The following is a 9,275-nucleotide window of genomic DNA, read 5'->3' on the forward strand; positions in this document are numbered from 1 at the left end:
ACCCCTTTGTCTCCCCAGCCCTGTTCCATTGCCCTCTGACCCAAACCTTATTCTGGCATCTCTGTAGTTTCCAGGTACAAAGGAATGCACACATGCACACAAAGATGCTCACACAGACAGCCCACGAGATGCAGGGACTTTAGAGAATTCCAGGAAGAGGGAAGAAGCTGTGTATCTAACATAGGACACCAGAGGAAGGTGATCCTGATTAGATACAGCATTCATAGATTCTCATTCTGGCTACCAGAATGAATGACATGTCTACCCACACATGAGGTCAGAGGCCTTTGCAATCTCTCCAGCTTCGTATTTATAAGAAGGAATGTAAGGAACATTGCAGGTTCTGAACACCCTCGGTAGTAAGATCAATAACACTAGAAATTACACTGGGTGGAGGTACTTGATTTTAGGGCCTGGGCATTGACCCTGAGTTTTTTTTTTTTTTTTTTTTTTTTTTTTTTTTTTTTTGGTGAAAATACGGTATAGAGGGGTTACAATTACATGGGCAAGATAATGAGTACATTTCTTATCAAGCATTGTTGCCTCCTCCTTTGTTTCCCCTTCTCATCCCTTCCCATCTCCCTGCCCCCCCCCGCAGAGCTTTTGTTCTTAAGACTAATGTTCTACTATTTGAGCCACAGTTCTACTAGCTTTTTGTTGATGAATTGGAGATGAGAGTCTCATGGTTTTTTTTGTTTTGGGTTTTTGTTTGTTTTTGTTTTTAGTGTATGTGTATGTTTGCCTGGGCTGGCTTTGAATCATGATCCTCAGATCTTAGCCCTCTCAGTAGTTAGAATTACAGGTATGAGCCACCTGGCTCAGTCTCACTTTTTTTTGTTGTTGTTGTTGGTCCTGGGTTTTGAACTCTGGGCCTGGGCGTTGTCCCTCAGCTCTTCATCTCAAGGCTAGCACTCTACCACTTGAGCCACAGCTCCACTTCTGGTTTTCTGAGTGGTTTATTGGAGATAAGAGTCTCACAGACTTTCCTGCCTGGGCTGGATTTGAACCGCAATCCTCAGATCTAAGCTTCCTGAGTAGCTAGGATTACAGGTATGAGCCACCGGCTCAGTCTCACTTTTTAAACTTGAGCTGTCACTTGTTTTGACGAGTCAAAGGCACCCTGGCTCAGCTCAGCTGGGTTCTTCAGTGTCTGTGACTATGACCCCAGCAGTGGAGAGATGCTTCCCCCTTGTGGCAGAGAAAAGTCCACATAATAGACAACCAGAAACACTCCTGGAGACAAAACCTCCTATGAAGAAGACCAGGGAGACTTTTCAGCAGGAGGGTGACTGCTAAGGATCCAGATTTTGGTTTTCTGAGGAGAATCAACCTTTTGAAAGCAGCTATAGGGCCCCTCCATCCATCTGTGGGCCTCCAGCCTATCTCTGAGCTGTCTTCCTATTCCACATCTTACATTCCTGTATCTGATCTTTACCTAACCCCCTTGTCTCCAACACCACTCTCAGTCACTTCTGAGTATTTCACCTTGTTATTTGTTCTTCACAAACACCTTCTCCTAACCCACCACTCAACCTGGCTGAAGTTAGGCCTGGATGCTGCAGAGACCCTCTGCTTCCCTTCTAGGTGTTCTCACTGAACAAATGGACTCTTTGTGTGCTTACCATGTGTTAGACCAAAAATGAGATGATGGGGTGGAAGATATTTGCATATTGCATTATGCTTCAAGCATAATATATTAAAATCTAAAATTATTCCAACTTTTTTTTTTTTTTTTTTTTTTTTTGCTAGTCCTAGGGCTAGAACTCAACGCCTGGGCACTGTCCCTGAGCTTCTTTTGCTCAATGCTAGCTCTTTACCACTTGAGTCACAGCACCACTTCCAGCTTTTTCTGTGGTTGGTTGGAGATGAGAGTCTCATGGGCTGCTTTCCTGCCTGGGCTAGCTTTGAACCATGATCCTGATCCTCAGCCTCCTGAGTGTTACAGCATAAGCTATGGATGCCCAGCTAACATGTGTATGTGTGTGTGTGCGTGTGTGTGTGCGTGTGTGTGTGTGTGTGTGTGTGTGTTTTAAATATCCGCCTCTTTGCCATGTGTCTTTGGCTCAAGTCTGTAACCCTAGCTACTCAGGAGGCTGAGATCTGAGGATCTCAAGACAGCCCAGGCAGGAAAGTCCATGAGGTGTTTATCTCCAATAAACTATTCAGAAAAAGCTGGAAGTGGTGTTGTGGCTCAAGTGATAGAGTGCTAGCTTTGAGCAAAAAGGCTCAGGGACAGTGCCCAGGCCCTGAGTTCAAGCCCCAGTGTATTTGCCCTCTACCTCTCAGTGTATTTGCCCAATGAATGGACAAGGAGAAGCAGAGGGCCTAGCATCCCCATCTAGATTCAGCTATGTTCAGTGGTAGAGTTAGGAAGAAGCATTCGAGGTTAGATATACTTCTGTCATTTCAGAAGTGACAAAGATGACCAAGGTTAGATCACTATCCCCTAGAAACTTATAGACACAAGTAAGCAACTCTAGTACAAGACAACTGAAGTGGCTTAGGGCAGCTGGCTACAGAGAGCTGCCAGAACTATTCTGGGAGATTACAGGTTAAGCCAAGAATCAAGGGAGGAACCAAGGTTGTGGGGCAGGGTGGGGGTGAAGCTAGGAGAGGATGTATGAGTAGCTGAAGAAAATCTGAGAATGTTTGCACAGTGGCACTGTTATATGAATCTTATATCAGAGAATTAGGTCATTGTCGGTGGAACCTGTGCTCTAGACAGTGCTAAAGATTTTGCTAGAATTTAAGAAAAAGGAGGGTGGCAACTTTTAACATTATTTGGAGAAAGCAAACATCCAAAGGAAACCAACTAGAAAGTAACATTGTCAATGCAAGACAGTAAACGTTCTGAAGTGATTGAAGGGCCCAGCCTAGAAGACTACGTTGGACAGTGTAAGATGAAGGAAATAACTTCCGGTTATTTCTATTTGCTGGATCAAAATATTGCACATATTTCAAGCTGAATATACTGAAATCTAAAATTATTCCAAAATAAAGTTTAATTTACAAGTAAAATTCCTGACTACAACAACAATTAATATGTAGTTCATGAAGTTAAAATATTCAAAGTGCCTCAGATTATCTGTAAGAGGCTAGGAGTTTTGATTATTTTAAATACTGATAAGTTAAAATTCATGGAGCTGGGAAGGTGGCTCAGTGGTAGAGTGCTTGCCTTGCATGCATGAGGCTCTGGGTTCGATTCCTCAGCACCACATAAGAACAAAAAAGCCAGAAGTGGCGCTGTAGCTCAAGTGGTAAAGTGCTAGCCTTGAGCTGAAGAGCTGAGGGACAGTGCCCAGACCCAGAGTTCAGGCCCCATGACCGACAATATATATATGCATTCAGCATTTTAAAAGACAGCCATTATGGCTAGGGGTGAAGCTCAAAGTTAGAGTGCTTGTCTGGTATGTAGGAGACTCTAGATTTGATACCCAGAGCAGAAAAAGAAGAAAGAATCAACAAAGAAACAAAGGAAAGAAGAAACAAAATAAAGAAGAAAGAAAAGATCTCCACTAATAAATGGGTTGGCATACTTTCCTGTTAAAGAAAACCCACAAGGAAGTGGCGCTGTAGCTCAAGTGGTAGAGCACTCGCCTTGAGTTGAAGAGCTGAGGGACAATGCCCAGGCCCAGAGTTCAAGCCCCACGACCGACAAAAAAAAAAAAGAAAACCCACAAGGTTTCAGGTTCAGTAGTACCCTGTAGATGATTCATGTTCTCATGACACCACCCCACCTCCCATAAAGACACCCTGCCTTTCAACATATCTAAAACTTCGACTTTATTACTTAAATTAAGCACATTCACTTGTACTCTGCTTTGGGAGCACCATTTGCTTTTGACTGGTTCAAGAGAAAATGCTCATAGGCAAAATAAGCCAACTTGGAAGGCCTGCTCCTTTGAAACTTTGCCTGCTTACTTGCTACTTAATGATAAAGTGTCCATTCCAACTCTGCAAGAGTCATAAGTGAGCTCTCCTCCAAGCATGACCACAGATGGGTCCAAGGGCGCACACTGGCTGGGTCCTGTCAGGTTTACCTTGCAGTGCCCATTGTGATGTCATATGGAGTCTCAGTCTAAAGGCAGAAAACTCTTTGGCTGAGAGGGGCATGGGCTTGAGCAATGGCTCCAATTTGGGAGCTGGGTATCCCATTGCCATCATATCTCAGCCTTATTCCATTACTTGGTTCCCTTGTTTGTGGGGTCTGGATGCTGTTTTCTAGTTATTGGAACTGGGGGCAGGCAAGAGCCAAGACAGACTCAGAGGTATGTGTATGAGTGTCCCTTGAAACTCCCTGCTGTTGGAAGCCTGCAAACACTTAAACCTTAGACCATCAGAGGAATTAGGGGGAGGGGAACAGGGAACTGAGAGAATGCCCATGGATATCTTCCTATGGGCCTCTGGAATGCCTTTTCATTTCAAGAAGCTTGAGCACCTTTGTAGAACAGCCATTGAGAAAGAACTAGACACGAAGGAAGGATAAAACACCATCCGTATTCTCAAGAACTTGAGGATAAGACATCTGGAAAGAGAATGTGATGAGTTAAAATAGGTGTGAATACAACTAAAGACGTGAGAGGTAGGGAGGTTTGACTTTGTGTTTTCTAGTATTGGGAATTGAACCAAGGCTTCATGCATATTTGGCAACTACTCTATCTCTGAATGGCATCCAGCTTGAAAGAATTTTGTTTTTAGCATGGTGGGTCATGTCTATAATCCTAGTTACTCAGGAGACTGAGATCTTAGGATCAAAGTTCATGGCCAGCCTGTGTAGAAAAGTCCCTGAGAGGGTTGGGAAGGTGGCTCAGTGCTTGCCTTGCATGCATGAGGCCCTGGGTTCGATTCCTCAGCACCACATAAGCAAAAAGAAAAAAGCCGGAAGTGGCCTTATGGCTTGAGTGGTAGAACGCTAGTCTTGAGCTGAAGAGCTGAAGGACAGCACCCAGGCCAGAGTTCAGGCCCTACAACTGGACCAAAAAAAAAAAAAAAAAAAAAAAAGTCCCTGAGACTTTTATCTCCAATTAACTGGCCAAAACCAGAAAGTCGAGCTGTGGCTGAAATGGTAGAGCACCAATCTAAAATGAAAAAGCTAAGGAACAGGAATCTGGCCCTGAGTTCAATTCCTAGTACTAGCACACACAAAAAAGTATTGTTTTTTTCTTCTGCATTTAAAAAATTTTCAAGATCTGAGGATCAAGGTTCAAAGCCAGCCTGGGCAGGAAAGTCTGTGAGATTCTTATCTCCAATTAACCACCAGAAAACCAGAAGTGGCGCTGTGGCTCAAGTGGTAGAGCACTAGCCTTGTGCTGAAGAGCTGAGGGACAGCACGCAGGCCCAGAGTTCAAGCCCCATGACAAAAAAAAAAAAAAAAAAATCTGTCCTTCCTTCTTTCTTCCTACCTTTCTTTCTTTCCTTTTAGTAAACATTAGTTATATAGGAAGGGATTTCATTGTGGCATTTCCATACATTTATAGTATATTCCAATAAATCCCCTTTCCCCTTCCTGGATTACTAGAATAATTCCAACAGGTTTCATATATGCCAACAATCTACTGTTTCATCTTCCTGGTTAGCTCAACTCTGCCAGTGCTGCTCCCAGCAGACCTTGTTTCTCCTCTCAACCTCCTACTGAAGAGCTTTCATTGAGGTTCTTTATGCTGTTTCCACATATAGTTGCAATATATATATATATATATATATATATATATGTGTGTGTATGTATATATATTTGTGTATATACATATATATATACATATATATATATATATATATATATATATATATATATATATATATATATATATATAGTTTTTTTGTTTTTGTTTTTGGTCAGTTGTGGGCCTGAACTCTGGGCCTGGGCACTGTCATTCAGCTTTTCAGCTCAGGCTAGCACTCTACCACTTGAACTTTTTCTGCTTATGTGGTACTGAGGAATCGAACCTAGGAACTCATACATGCAAGGCAAGCACTCTACCACTGAGCCACCTTCCCAGCCCAGTTGCAATATATATATATTTATATATTTATATATTATATATATATATATATATGGGGGGGGTCCGGTCATAGGGCCTGAACTCTGGGCCTGGGCGCTGTCCCTCAGCTCTTCAGCTCAAGGCTAGCACTCTACCACTTGAGCCACAGCACCACTTCTGGCTTTTTTCTTTTTGCTTATGTGGTACTGAGGAATCGAACCCAGGGCCTCAGGCATGTAAGGCAAGCACTCTACCACTAAGCCACCTTCCCAGCCCAGTTGCAATGTATTTTAAAGTTACTCACTCTTTCTTTTTTCCTTTCTCCTTTCCCTTCTCCTAAGCAGTCCTTCAGTTAAATTCATGTTCTATGATTATCCATATATATAATTATGCATACATATGTGTGTATGTACATGCCCATCGAATGCATGTATGTTGGGTCTAGTTTCTACAAATGAGTGAAAATGTGCACTGAGTATTTTATAAGGGATCTATCAAATGCCTTCTGGGAGAGATCAGGGTTTGAGCTTTGCTCAAAGGAAGGGTAGGATATTGAAGAGGAATGGTGTGGATAGAGGGTTATGGTAGAATTTTCAAAAGGAAGAAATAGATTGGGGGAAAGCCTGGGAAGAAGTATGTTGGATATGTTGTAGGTAAGATGAGGCTGTATGCTCTGGGAAATCAGAGCACTCAGAGAAAGGGTCACATTGTGTGGAAGAGGTCACATGGTTGAGGGCTTTGATTGTCAAGCTGAATATGATTCTGTGTGAAACTGAAAGGCAGGAAGGATTTTAGAGCCAGGTAAGAATGTATTTAGACTTGCACTTTAAAGTAGCTCCTCTCAAACTTATAGTGTAAGAGGTCTTGTTGAAAATCAGATTCAGGGGGGGAGGGGGGAGGCTGGGAAGGGAGGTGAAGGGTAAACAAAAGAGGAGGCTGCAATGCTTGGTAAGAAATGTATGCATTATCCTGCCCATGTAATTGTAACCCCTCTGTACAGTATGTTCTCAAATAAAATAATATAAAATTAAAAAAAAAACAAGAAAAAAAGAAAATCAGATTCAGGTTTATGAAGCCTGGGGTACACAGGGTTGAGATACTGCATTTTTTACAATCTTCCAGGGAATGCTGCCACTATTGAATGGAGGACAATATTACCTTCCTCTCTCCCTCCCTTGTTCCCTTCTTCACCCCTTCCCTCCCTCCTTCCATCTTTCCATTCTTTCCCTTCCTTCCTTCATAATTGTGTGTGTGTATGTGTGTGTGTGTGTGTGTGGTCTTGGGGCTTGAATTCAGGGCCTGGGTACTGTCCTTGAGCTTCTTTAAGTGTCTTGAGCTAGCACTCTACCTCTTGAGCCACAACTCCATTTCTGGCTTTTTTGGGGGAGGGCAGTTGTTTTGGAGATAAGTGTCTCATAGCCTCCTGAATAGCTAAATTACAGGCATGAGCCACTGGCTCCTGACTCTCAACCTTCTTTTATATGTAGAAGAAAGTTGTCACTAACTCATCATTTATATATAATGTCTGCTGTATGAGTTTTTTTTTTTTTTTTTGGTCAGTAGTGGGACTTGAACTCAGGGCGTGGGCACTGTCCCTGAGCTTCAATTGCTCACGGCTAGCGCACCACTTCTGGCTTTTTCTGAACCCAGGGCTTCATGCATGCTAGGTAAGCTTTCTACCACTAAGCCACATTCCCAGCCCATTGCTGTATGAGTTTTGAAATATTATTTATATCAAATGAAGTCCATTTTATTTTTTATTGTTTTGCTAAATGTTTTGGTATAAATGGATATTATTTTTGTTTTTAATTTTTAAATTGTATTTTTAAATTTGGGGTGCTAAATTTCCATAGGTGCTTTTCTAACCTCTATTCAAATAGATAAGATTTTCTTCATTCTATCAATGTGATGAATTACTCTTGAGATTTTATAATAATAAGCCAACTGTGAAGTCATAGAATAAACATTCATGATGTAGTTCAGAATACTTTTTATACATTATTGGATTTAGTTTGCTAACCTTTTGCTTGAGATTTTTGTATTTATATCCATGAAAGACAATGACCTGAAATTTCCCTGCTTAGTAAGTTCTTAATCACATTTTAGAATCAAGGTTTTTCCAGTCTCCTAAAGGAGGAGCAGAAGTAATCCCATTTGCATTTCATTAGGGTGGCAGATACCCCTAACACAGTTTTTTGAAGTTCTGTGGTAAGTACCTGAAACAAACACCATATTATTCTTGATAATAATATGCGTGCATGTGCACATGTACACACAAGCACATGTAAGGGATTGAGTTTTAAAGAACTGGCTTCCAAAGTTCTTCTGAAATGCATAGAGCAAGCTAGGTAAACATTGGTGTTAACAAGTCTTGAGTCCAAAAATATGTGGACCAGGCTAGACCTTCAGGCAATTTCTATTGTTGTAGTCTTGAGGAAATATTCCTTCCTCTTTAGGAAATTTTGGTCTCTGCTCTTAAGAAGGAAATGATGGCTCTTGAGCTGATTGAATGATGCTAACTCATATTATGGAGGGCATTCTGCTTTAAAGTATATTGTTTCTAACTATTATATCTAAAAATTACTTTCATAGGTAAGTCTAATTGATCAGCACATGAATAAACTGAGTACCTTAGCCTAGCCAAGATACCAAAAAATTTGGGGCTGGGAAGGTGGCTCAGTGGTAGAGGGCTTGCCTTGCATGCCTGAGGCCCTGGGTTCAATTCCTCACCACCACATAAGAAAAAAAAAGAAAAAAGCTGGAAGTGGCACTGTGGCTCAAGTGGTAGAGCACTAGCCTTGAGCTGAAGAGCTGAGGGACAGCGCCCAGGCCCAGAGTTCAGGCCCCACGACCGGACCCCCAAAAAAAAACAATTAAAAAAAAAGATGTCAAAAAATTAGTCATCACAATCATGTGTTCTTCTGCATGTCCTATAGTTTCAGTACATACATGAAGTCTTTGCTCCATTTTGAGTTCAAGTTTATTTTTTTGCATGTGGCTATTCAGTTGTGCCAGCACTATTTGTGGAAGAATAGTTTCCAACTGAAAATCAATTGTTGTAAGCATTAGGGATTTTTTTTTTTTTTTTGTAGGTCTGGGTGCTGTCCCTCAACTCTTTAGCTCAAGGCTAGCACTCCACTACTTGAGCCACAGTGCCACTTCTGGCTTTTTCTGCTTATGTGGTGGTGAGGAATCGAATGGCCTCATGCATGCAAGGCAAGCACTCTACCACTGAGCCACCTTCCCAGCCCCTAGGGAATTTTTTTTTTTTTATATCTTTTTTTTTTGGGTCCGGTC

The sequence above is a fragment of the Dipodomys merriami genome, unplaced genomic scaffold (assembly GCF_024711535.1).
Source record: "Dipodomys merriami isolate MVZ:Mamm:240054 unplaced genomic scaffold, mDipMer1.0.p SCAF_17, whole genome shotgun sequence".
Taxonomy (NCBI): domain Eukaryota; kingdom Metazoa; phylum Chordata; class Mammalia; order Rodentia; family Heteromyidae; genus Dipodomys; species Dipodomys merriami.